The sequence below is a fragment of the Pogona vitticeps genome, chromosome 3 (assembly GCF_051106095.1).
Source record: "Pogona vitticeps strain Pit_001003342236 chromosome 3, PviZW2.1, whole genome shotgun sequence".
Classification (NCBI taxonomy): domain Eukaryota; kingdom Metazoa; phylum Chordata; class Lepidosauria; order Squamata; family Agamidae; genus Pogona; species Pogona vitticeps.
This window is the reverse complement of record NC_135785.1, coordinates 174,201,218-174,212,669: the sequence shown is the minus strand read 5'-3', so window position 1 is coordinate 174,212,669 and position 11,452 is coordinate 174,201,218. Positions and strand designations below refer to the sequence as shown.

The 11,452-nt window shown below is 41.1% G+C and overlaps 1 long non-coding RNA gene across 1 annotated transcript; it reads left to right on the top strand.

Moving 5' to 3' along the window:
* Window positions 1-3,617: 3,617 nt before the first annotated feature.
* On the top strand, window positions 3,618-9,105 carry LOC144588505 (uncharacterized). The gene is made up of 2 exons (XR_013544122.1): window positions 3,618-3,930; window positions 6,397-9,105. It is a non-coding gene; the product is annotated as an uncharacterized LOC144588505 (long non-coding RNA).
* Window positions 9,106-11,452: the final 2,347 nt, after the last annotated feature.

Genomic DNA, 11,452 nt, shown 5'->3' with positions numbered 1-11,452 from the left:
CATTTTCCAGGACAGGCCACTGTGCAAAGGGCTTCCTTCGGCATTCTTGCCTTTGCCATCTGAGAAACCACACATGCCTAGTTCTGCAGACATTAGTGGTACGGTGAGGAGGAAGCCATGGAGGCCAAAGTATGAGAGTTTTCTGTGCCCAGCTAAGCAGTATCTTCCAACCCAAAAGGTTGAAAAAGGAAGGCAGGACAATTTCACATGGCCACATCCACCTAATTGTAAAACTCCCATTCAAGGGAAGTTAGGTTTTCTGCATCTTTGTTGACCTTCTGACAGGCAGCTAAAACTATATTGTTCTAAAGGGCCAGCCGTCTCTATGATTTTTTAGAAAACTAGATTTTACAGAATGTTTGGATCTGTTTTGAAAAAAACGTTTTAATAGTTTTGATCCATTGTATATCACATTGGGAGCTCTGATTGGCAATAAAAATGTTTAGGAATGAATGAACAAATCAGCCAATCACTCAATCAAGGATGGAGGGAACTGAGACCTTAGAATACCTTGAAGAAAGATTTCATGGAAGGAAGTTTGAATCCTTATGAGAGACTGAACAGACCGGCAGGTTCCAGCTTAGTGGTAAGAGTTCTCCATTGAGGGGGGTGCACTGCATCTCCAAAATTCCAAGGCCTGCTGGATCATATATTTGATGACCATGGTCTAAATTCTGCTTGGAGCCCAGAAAAGTTAATCTTGGCTCTGCAGTCCCCCAAACCAACCAGCTAGTGTGGCTACTGGTCATGAATTTCCCCAAAAATTAAAGTTCTTCAGCTCTGATTCAAGCAGCATAGTGCTTTTTTTAAAAAAAAAAAAATACTGTTAACATGTTTACTTCCCCATCACTTATGTCTTTCCTGGCCCAACAGTTATATGGCCATCCTCTGAGTTGGCATCTTCCCTGGACATCTGGTTGACGTTTGTTTTGATCTTTTTCAAAAAAATCCCACTTGTGATCTCAAAATATGATGTCCACAAGTGCTCACATGGCTGTACCCTGGTAAGGCAAGCTGCCTGTTTGTCATTGTGTGGGTATCATCTGCTCAGGATTGTCATTGGGCTTGGTAGGGTGGAAGAGATAGAAAGGATGTGGGAAATGTAAATATCCATCAGAAATATAAGTATAGGGAGGCATGAGAGACTAAAAAAAAAGGGGAGGGAACTCTGCAAGATGTCACACCATACACACTGGATACCTACAACCATGGAGCAGCATCCAAAACTATTTGCTATGGGGGTTGTAGTTTTTAAAAGTAGTTTTTCCAAGCTGTGCACACAGGCAGTTCCCTTGGAAGACTAGAAGACCTTGACCAATCTGTTTCAAAGACTAAGTAGTAGTTATCACATACCAGAACCTAGGGGAAAAATTACTTTGTTGGTCTATAGCTTCCAGAACTCCCTGGCCAACATGGCCAGTGGCTGTAAAGGTGATTCCGGTATCTGTCGTTTAAAAAAAAAAAAGTAATATTTCCAAATTTTGTTCTTGTATTTGGGAATTCAAGAATTGCCAGCTTTAACCACTATTGCCTCCTCCTGCTTTACCTTCAGCAACAAGGCAGAGAAAATGAACTTTTCAAAGCTCTGTCAAATGCCAGTATCAATTTCGGATACAGATTTTCAGCACTGACATACAGTATTCTGTAGATAATCATTTGCTCAGTAAGATTTCCAGGTGCAACCTCTATTCCACACAAGTGGCAGAAAACTAGTCTGTAACTTTTTGCTGCACCATCAGAAATCTGCAGAAAATGCATGAGTCTTGAGCCCTCTGAACCAATAAGTCGGATGCAGTTAGCCTCCTTTCCCAATTGAATCTCCTCAGATAATCAATTCAAATTAAGGCACGGAACTTCTCGGGCAAACTGCTAGGTTATTAACCTTAATGATATTGGTGTTTTTGCTTTGCCACAAGTAGCGTCAGAGGTGCAAGATACAAGTAGGTACCCCACTGAGAAAAGTATTGATGTTCCTAATTAAACACTGCAGCCTTCAAATGGGCCAATGAAGAGCTTGAGGAAGGGCTCATTTTTATTTGTACTATGCGAATAAATGGCTTGTATGGAAAGACCCCCCAGAGGATTCATTGGTATTTTTGCTTACTGCACACTGAAGTGACTTCAAGGCTCTGTGCTCTTCAACACTCTTATGAAAATGTCTTTGGGCTCTTTCGGAACCGCTTGTTAGAGCAGGCGATGCAGAGTTCATATGTTTGCAGAACAGGATCTAGGTGCTTCTTTTAGGGCAGGGTGGGTAGAGGGAAGGCCCCCCCAGATGTTGCTGGATTGCAATTCCCATCAGCCCCAGCAAGCATAGCCAGTGGTGAAGGATACTGAGAGTTTAGTTGACGCATTTGCTTATGAATTTGATTTGTATCTCACCAGTCTCCCAAATGCAAGGAAGCTGCAGTCCATCAACATTTGGAGGAACGCACTTTGCTGATTCCTATTTCAGGATGGCCTTGGGGGGGGGGCGCAGCTCTAACTGTATAAAAGAGAGAGAGATGCTTTTAAAGTCCATTTCCATCAGATTTACCATTTTGTGGAGGGAGCAAGTGAGCATTTACGGCTGAAAAGCAGCACATTGATGGACATGCAGATGACTAACCAGCCCATTACAAGCCCAGAAAATACAGAAGCAGAAGAAACAGGTTTGGTGATCCTGGACTCATTGGGCTGTTGAGGTGTTAAGCCTTTTCTTTCTCATTTCTCTTTTCCTTTGTGCATCCTTGACTGTTTTTATTTCAAAATGTCCAACTTCCTTTGTGATGACATTTCACCATATATTTTGGTCTTGAATGAGAACTTCCCAGGTGATAGGGTCCATACTCAAAATTCCTTCAAAGTTGTTTTCAGTATATCATTGAATGGGTTCTTTTGTCCATCATTCAGTTGAGCAGCTACCGCAAATGTTCCATACAACAGTGGGCCTCCACATGTTCTTGGACTTCAACTACCAGAAATCCTGGCTAGCAGAGGTGGTGGTGGTGAAGTCTTCTGGGAGTTGTAGTCCAAGAACATCTGGAGGCCCAAGGTTGGGGACCACTGCCATACAAGATACACTTCAGGAGAAAGAGCCATTTGACAGCCTAACAACATGGTCAGTCCACGGAAGTTGTCCTTGTTTCACTATTTTAAAAATGCTTGTAAAAATGATATGCCAACGTATCAAGAAAACACAGTTTATTTGCAGTACAATTCTTCGTTCAATGTACATACACACAATTCTTCGACACTTACACTGACAATATGATATTACTAACTCCGTGACATATTTCCTGCACAAGGTCCAGATGACAACCCTAATACATCCATTTAGTCTGCCAACAAGAGATGAGCACAGCAGCTGAACTCTCAAGGCAACATACAGAGAAGCCACTTGGGCTTGTAAATTTGACGTGTGGAGGTCTTTAGCATTTGCCACCTCTCAGGCCTCCTCACTTTGGTGTTGGTAAGTCTGTGCCTTGGGCTCTATAATTTCAGTCTTCAGGTGGGAGCTTGTCTGGCACCTATTCTGCAATATTTTTGGTGCTAGGCAAAAATGCTCTTATTCATCAAGGCTTTTCAGTTTCTTGCAAACCTTTCAAAGGATAAAGATTTCAAATGCCATTGCATTGCTTTGGTAGAACTTATTATATACTGAAATATTCACACAATGAAGACAGAACATGAGATAGCTATTCTTTTGGACCACAATTCCCAGAATACCTTGCCAAAACAAGGGGTTTCTTGGAACTGTAAATAAAGAATGTTACTCTTACAAATTCTTAATGAAGGGCAGAATGTAAATGTTTCAAACAAAACATGCTTTGACTGGCAGAAGTTCTCCAGCAAAGGCATTTTTCACCATTTGTGACCCAATCTCTTTTTTTTACAGAAGATGTCAGGAGCTGAACCTGGTAAATAAACTTGGAAGAGTCCTTTCATAAGGTACGGAGAAAAATCCATCAGCTTCACTTTATTCCTCATTTGTATTTGCCAGCTGTTAGTACATTCTGATTTTTTTTTTTAAATTGACATCCTCCCCACAATCCCATCTATCATTCGTTGATAATGATTTTGTGAGTGTCATCTTGCGCTCTGAAGTTGAACATCCCATACACAATTTTGTCTCCTCAATAAAAGGAGGCCTTGACGCCCAGGCAAAAATGGATGACAATCTACAGATTGTCTATGGGTTCTCTGTTTCTGCCTGTTTCCTCTGTAGGCTTAGGATTTCCATCTTTTCAAAGCAAATTTTAAAGAAATACCTCAGTGAAGCAGAGCAGCCTATTCAAACCCTCATACCACTAACTTTCTTAGGCCACCCGCATACCACTAAATTACTTACGAATTGGAAATCTGTCAGTGATCTGTAACCTGGTAGTCACCAAACTATCCTCTAAAACAAGGCTGAGAAACATATGGTTCTTCAGATCTATTTATTTATTTTATTTTGTTTTATATCATTTGTGGGCTGCATTTCTCCTGGTGAGGGGATCCAAGGTGGTTCACAATGTTAAAACAAGTAATTCTAAACACACAATAAATTACAGATTAAAAAGTACTTAAACTACGATTATAATTTACAATATGGTAAGTAATTAAGAACATTTAAAACTTTAAAAGCAAGGTTAGAACAGCAAGAAAAAGAAAATCCAGGGGTTCAGTCATAGTTATTATAAATGTGCTTCAAGAGGTGGGTGTTCAACTGTCAGTGAAAGGATAAAAATGAGGGAGCTAACCTAACATCCTAAGGGAGAGTATTCCACAACTTGGGAGCAGCCACAGTGAAGGCCCTGTCTAGTGTCCCAGTCAATATGCTTGTTATGGCAGTGGGATCAGGAAAAGGGCCTTAAGGGCCAGGAAGGCTCATATGGGGAGATATGGTCCTTCAGATAACATGGACTATTGGATCACAGCTTCTATCATCCCTCCTCATCCGGCTAGGACTGAAGGGTCTGGCATCCCAACAACATCCGGAAGGGCACACATTCCCCAACCCAGCTGAATACACTGAACTCTAGTAGAGGAAGGTAATGATGGTCTTGAGCTAATAAGGTCCTGTGCAAATTGCAGTGCCGAAAAATGACAATTCTATTGTATGTGATGTGGTGTGATATTCATTGATTTCAACATGAAAATATTGTACAAAATACCAGTATGTCCTATAAAAAGTACAGCCCTATGTAGTATGCATCAAATTCCTATGGACTTAGTATCCTTTTGTATTATACAGTATCAACATAGCTGTTCTATGGGGAGAATCAACAATGATAAGGTCTGACAGATCAGAGAAGTTAAAAGAGGAACAATTAGCATATCAAGTCTGACCTCTTATATAACAGACCATAAAGTCATCTGCAGTTTTCATCATACTGTGTAGCTTGAGGATGCGTAAAATCTTACATTTTGACAAAGCATCCACTTGAATGGATTTTATTCCCAGGTGTGGCTGCTTTCCTTAACTTACTGCATCTTTAGGATATATCTGAAAATCTCATACATTAGCTTTGCACTTTATCCAGGGTTCAAGTTCCTGATATTTTCTTCAAATCCCAATTCGGGGTTAAATGACAAACATGGGAATATGGATCTGCAAAAACAAGATCAACTTGACAGAAGGCATTCTTTACACTGGTGTGGGGAATCTATGGTCCTCCACATGGTGCTGACCTCCAGCTCCCATCAGTCCCAGCATGCATGGCCAATCATGAGGAAAAACAGTATTGACATCTATCAGCATATGGAGTTTTACCAGTTTCCCTGTTCCTATCTTAGATGATGTGTCTTTTAGCTAGCCAGCTAGACATGGCCCAGGAGGTGGCTTTCTATCAGGTCAAGTTCTTCCTTTCCTACATCAGATTTCCTTCCCATCACTTCCTACTTGATCTTTTCAAATGTATAGGCCAGGAACTGCTGTAACTTGGACTTTCTCTAAAATGTTTCCTCCCCATAATGTTATCTTTGAACGACCAGGAAAATGTCAGATTCTTAGAGAACGTCTTCATGGACAACGCTCAGATCTTGGCAGCACCTATGCAACATAGTGGCATGATGCGACTGGAGTGAGAGAATGAAATTTCCATTTCCTGTGGTAGATCCACAGCTTAGACTGCAGCTCTCAAAATCCCACAGCCAAGGTGACCACTGAATCTACTGGCTGTGAGATTTTAGTTGTCCTCTCAAGCTCTGAAATAGCATCTTAAACAGAAATGGGTAGAAAGAAAATACAGGTTTTTTTCTTTTGCAGCCTCCTCTTTTTGTGGTGTGTTGTAGGTTCTATATTTCTTGCCAGTAAAATGGTTGATTAGTAGTAATTGTTCATCTTCCCAAATTGCAATTATCATCATTGTTGTGACCCTGTGCTCCCCTAGATTTATGGCTGTGATCACTGTGTTCCCTTCCTATTTACAGGTAACCAAAACAAAGACACAAAACCCTCTTGAGTTCCTTCCTGGATGTTTGTCAAATCCTGAGAAGACTTGCTTCCAGCATTGTATTGAAATGAAGTCACCAGAGATTTTACTGTTACAACAGGTCCAAAGGGAAGAAAATATACAGCTGCTATTAAAGTGATGACTTACGGTACTTACTTCACAGTTCTTCTAGAATGTTTTAATCTGCCATGAAAACTGATCACAACTGGGGTACCGTAGAGATAATGAAGGATAATTTTATCTCCCGCATTTACTCATAGGAGAGCAAAGCATTAGTTGAAGGAAGACTTTCAAAATGAAGAAAGGCAGGTAGCCAAAGAAAGCCTCTCTCAGGAAGGAAAGATGGAAGAAATCTTGCATTTTGGATGATCACTTCCTATCCACAAGTACATACCTCTCAGCTGGGTATGTATAGAACTGGGAGCTCCAGAGTGCCCTGCTATTAGTCCCAAGAACAAAAAAGAAAATACTGCAATTTTCCTTCCTTCTTGAAGGAATGCATGATAAAATGGATTGCTATGGAGAGTGGACCAGCATTTTCATTTACTTTAACTACAGACCCTGAAACATCAACTTCAGGCCAGGATAATTTTTGGACTTTTCTATTCCCATCTCATGTGCAAACTCTGCAATTCCCATCCAAAAACGGCTCTGCAGAACCCAAAAGTTCACTTGTTTTTGAAATTTTAGCAACTTAATATGGGTTTTACCCATTAAAAAAAAAACAAAATATTTTGTATATGGACCACCTGTTTTTTAAAAAATAATTTATGGAAGTGTTATGTTTTCTCTATCTTATGTTTTATAATGTCTTGATTTTTATTCAATTATTATATACAGTTAGCTTGGAAGCAAGTCTCTTTAACTTCAATAAAACGTATGGTAGGTGTGTATAGGTTTGCAAACTTAGTGCCACTGAACTCAGGGGGAATTACCTGTGAATAGGTATATATAATATTGTGTTATAAAACACACAAAAACCTACCAATATACACAGGGAATGGAGAACCTGTGGCCATCCAGATGTTGTCAAGCTCCATTCTCTATTAACCCCAGCCAGCATGGGCAGTGGCCAAGGATGATGAGAGCTATAGCCCTATGACATTTGGAGGGTTCCAGGTTCCCAGTCATTACTCTAAAATTACTGATCCTACACATCTTTAATTGGAAGTCAGCTGCACTGAGTTAAATTGGCTTTATTTCAAGTCAATGTGCATGGGGATTGTGGTCTCAATATAAACCACGACACTCTTATTCCATCAAGATTTTAATTGCTTTGTAGAACTCAAATGAAATGGCATTATTCAGTAAACAGAACCTGCTAGTTTCTCCTCTTCTATAGCCTTAATTGGCTGATGAAATCAGCAACAAAAGTGCTTCTAGCTGTGAGAAATCACATTTATAATTCAATTGTGTGCTTTCTACTAAGTAGTCGTGTTTGGGTGTGATGTACAAAAGCTGATTATCAGTGTTGAAAAGACAGATAAACAAATTTCCAAAATGCACAGGGGAACATCTTCAGAGACTTACTGAAATTCAAGGCCTGAAAAATAGCACTTGAAAGCTTTTCCAACTAAACCTGCACTCCTACATTCCTAATTGAAACATTCCTAACCCATGAAAGAGAAATGTTGAGTGAGAGATAAAAAGCACTACTGAGGATTTTAAAAACAAAACATTTAAAAACTGAAAATAAAACCTTATTCTTACAGAGACCAGTTCAGATGCAAACAAATCTCTGATACTATTTCCCTCATTTGGCAACCTATTTCAACCTACTGCTGAATGATTCAAGAGAGACATAATGGGTGCATGAACTTGGGCTGCCATGCCATTTGGAGCAACACATTGCGAGGAGATTTATTGCCCTCTGACCCTGGATTTTTCACAAGACCATCCCAAAAGAGTGAGATATGAGGCAGAAGGAGAACTCAACCCTGCCCCTTAGTTCTGGGAAAGCAGGATTCAAACAGAGGTGTATGTGGTCATGACAATCCAGATGGTGGGAGACAGAAAGGGGAGAGAGTGGAGTAAATTTACTCTGGCAGATGGCTAATATAAAGGAGGTTTTGTTGCCAAAAGAAAAGGGAGGAGAGGAACCCAGGAAGTTAGCAGAAACTTCAGAAAGGGGGAAAGAAACTAAACCTCTGCCCACAAGCCTGAAAACAAGGCTTGTTTTCAGGTTTGTGGAAAACAAGGAAGTTGTAGAGACAAAATCAGTCAAGAGCAAATATGTAACCCAGACAAAAATGAGGAGGTTGATGAATCCCAGGGGGAAGAAGAACCCAAGAAAGGGGAATGGGATGATGCTCAAGAACAGATGATTGGGACCTGCTGGGTGGAAGATTCCCCAGATGAAGAACCCAAACCTCCAGGGGTTTAGACTATATATAGAATTCTCTATATAAGGAAGACCTGTGGAAGGGAATCCTGGATCACTTAAGAATCCCTAAGGGGGAAGAGATTAAACACAAGAACCCCAAATGCCCTATGGTCCATCTTATTGAGGAAAAAGAGAAAGGGGAAGCTAGGAAAGCAGGGCAACTTCCCAAGGAGCTAACACTACAGTGGAGGAAAAAGTGTTCGGAAGAGGGACGGCAAAAAGAAGCAGGATTGAGGAGACCAGAGATAATGGATCAAGAGGCTCCTCCATTAAGGCCAGACCCTCGTGCAAATAAAATAAAAAGGCTGGTATGATTAGGGCTGCTGATCCCTTGGATGTAGAGCCAGGCAATATATCTGAGAAGCCAGTGAATCCGTCTCTGGTGAGGATAGAGGCTAAACTTAAGGAGTCAGATAGGATATGGACAATTATATAAAGCAAAAAGGAAAGTGTGCTGCTTATATACCGCCCCATAGTGCTTCAAGCACTCTCTGGGCGGTTTACAAGTTAATTATGCAGGCTACACATTGCCCCCCCCCAGCGAGCTGGGTACTTATTTTACTGACCTCGGAAGGATAGAAGGCTGCGTCAACCTTGAGCCAGCTACCTGGGATTGAACCCCAGGTCGTGAGCACAGTTTTGGCTGCAGTACAGCAGTTTTCTACTTTAAAAAAAAAATCTTTGTCAGAAATCCTAATCTTAGAACTGCAGACCGAAAAGGACCCTATAGATCATTGAGTCCAGGCCCTGTCAAGAGGGCACAGTGGGGATCAGAACTCTCAGCCTACGGCTCTGTAGCCAGAGACCTAATTCTGTGTTTCAGTATAAGGGTGTAGATTCTGTAGATTACAAAATGGAGGAAGACCCATTGGTTGTGAGTGACAGGAATCACACAGAGAGGCAGTGAGGCACAGAAACCCCAATTAGAGTACTTGGCTTAGTGGATCCCAGTACAAATTAAGCCCTCACTACCATTCTAGTAAGCCAAGCATGGGCAATCTGTGGCCCTGCAGACACTGCTAGACTATAACACTCGTCATAACCTGTCACCATTGGCTGTATTCACTAAGGGCTACTGGAAGCTGCAGTCCTAGAAGATCTGGAGAGCCACCAAGTCTCTACCCCGCAGAAAGCCCTCCTTTCCATCATTATGATGCAAAAAGTATCAATAAAAAAACAAAAACAAAATGCAATATATCATTTACCATATTGAGCAACCCTCAGAAGAGGTAGTCGTAAGACTGAGATCTCGAACAACCAGCTCTTTAGGGCAAGACTTGCTCAGTCAAAAGCTCTCATTTTAATACTGGCTAGCTCCATTCAGACAGCCTACAGCAGCATATTTACTAGATGTCAAGTGCCTTTCTGTCTGGGTCAGAAAATCCATCACAAGCAAAACTGCATAGGTTAACGCATCTTGATGATATGCCTCTCAGCATTGCAAACAGACCCAAATGAAGTTCAGCTTTGGCAGGGCAATGCTTTCATTGGGTGTGAGGTATACATCCAGTTTTTACAGAGTGAGGGGAACCTAAAAATAAAGCTTTTTAGAAGTCCCCATTGTGCCTTTTGTTTTATGCTGAGAGCCAGCTCTGCTGGAAAGCAGCTGCTCCAGAAATCAGTGAGAGAATACACCAGCGTGTCTACATCTGGCATATGATTTCTAGTGACCCAGTCTCACCCATCTCGTTTCATAACTGGAAGCCATCTTTGGCCTTCACATTCACTCCCTCACTATTAAAATATCAAAGCAGCAAAACAGCTACAGCTCAGTCCTGATTTAATAGCGTCAATCCGCCAAGTGACATTTCCACACAAAACCCATCATTAACTGAAAATGTGCCAATCGGAGCACATTTTTCTTCACCTTTTAAAAATGTGTCAACCACAACAGCGCTCATCTTGGGTCTGTGTCATTTTGAAAGCTGTGGTTGCTATAACAACCAGAGAGATGCAGGTTTTTATGCACAGAATGGGCCACATTCTGCTCTTGGTTTCAGGAAAGAAAAACTCTGGAGTAACTCCAGCAAAGTGCAAGGCATTACAGTGATAAATACAGACAAGCAAAAGGAGGATTAACTCTGTCTTTTGTTATGCAATCTCTTCCCTGCCTCTCTCCCCCCCTCTTGTCAAAGGACAATGTGTTTTTCCCTTCTGCCTCTGACTAAGCTAATAATGTAGTGGAATAATCAGGCTTAATGACAGTTTAAACCACAAAGGAATTATGTATTTTACATAAAGCATTATTCACATTCTTTTTTGGAGACTAGTTAGTGTACAAATGTAGAGGTAGTTGAAGAAGAGTTTAGTGAGATTTTGGAACTTGCTGGTAGCTGGAAGGAACGATGAACTATGAAGCATCAGGGAATGTCCTATACTGCATGGAAATCAATTCTGAGCCAAAGATCTGCTGTGCAATTTGAAAGTTTGCAAGCACTTGTGTATAGGTCAATTTTGAACTACAGGCATTCATCAGTTTAGCTCTCATAGCCAAAGAGAGTTAAAAGCTGTGGTGTTGATTATATCAACAAACCAATTAGTTTTGAGCCTCGTAGCGCAGTGGTTAAACCACTGTACTGCAGCCAAAACTGTGCTCACGACCTGGGGTTCAATCCCAGGTAGCCGGCTCAAGGTTGCTCAGCCTTCTATC